General features: G+C 43.4%; 1 non-coding gene across 1 annotated transcript; it reads left to right on the top strand.

Annotated features, from left to right (window-relative positions):
* The first annotated feature begins 310 nt into the window (after positions 1 to 310).
* On the top strand, positions 311 to 417 carry LOC145071919 (small nucleolar RNA R71). The gene has a single exon (XR_013690881.1). It is a non-coding gene; the product is annotated as a small nucleolar RNA R71 (small nucleolar RNA).
* Positions 418 to 876: the final 459 nt, after the last annotated feature.

Below are 876 nucleotides of genomic sequence, written 5' to 3' on the forward strand. Positions count from 1 at the left end.
ATGTGGGCAACTACACCTTTCGTAACCAACTCGAATTGCATGAATTGATTGGTCCATTTGGGTCAATTTCCTATCCATGTTATTAAGCATTGCCGTCACATCAGCCATCTCTTCAGTTTGTGTACCTCCACTGCCTTTTATACCATCACACCCTGGGTTGTGATACTCACGAGAGTGCTTTGAAAATTCTCCAATTAGCTCCTTGGCTTGATTTGGGTTCTTCTTCGTTAGTGGTCCTTGCAAATCAAGGAGTTGTCTAGTCATGACATTCACCCCATCATAGAATATCGACATCACTTGCTGAATATTGAGGTCATGTTGAGGACAATTCGTTAACAACCCCTTGTAGTGCTCCCATGCCTCGTATAATGACTCCCCCGGATTTTGCTCAAAGTTGGAAATCACCTTCTTGAGTTTAGAGATTTTGGAGGGTGGGCAAAACTGATCTAGAAATTTCTCATGCAATTAGGTCCATGTGGTGATTGTACCAGATGGAAGTGCCTTCAACCAGTCTTTTGCATCTCTCTTGAAAGTGACTGGTAGCATCCTTAGCAAAGCTGTCTCCCTTGGGATATTAGGAGTATTAAAATAATCCACAATATCATTGACCTCGTCTAAATGTTTGAAAGCATCCTCATGATCCTTCCCATAGAATGGAATATCCTTAAGTGCAGTAAGGATGTGTCCCTTTAACTCGAATGTGGCATTGGCAGGAATCATAGGATGTACTAAACCCGGCCCCACATCGTCTCGAATGCGCTTCTTGTAGTCCCCCATGGCCATCTCATCAATGTTCGCCATTTTGTTCTCCGGCTCGTTCTCGGGTTCACTCGTATAAAGTCCAAATTCTCTTTCTGATTCGTACTCGAACTCGTG

This window comes from Lactuca serriola, chromosome 8 (assembly GCF_051521515.1).
Source record: "Lactuca serriola cultivar US96UC23 chromosome 8, Lser_US96UC23_V15, whole genome shotgun sequence".
NCBI classification, from domain to species: domain Eukaryota; kingdom Viridiplantae; phylum Streptophyta; class Magnoliopsida; order Asterales; family Asteraceae; genus Lactuca; species Lactuca serriola.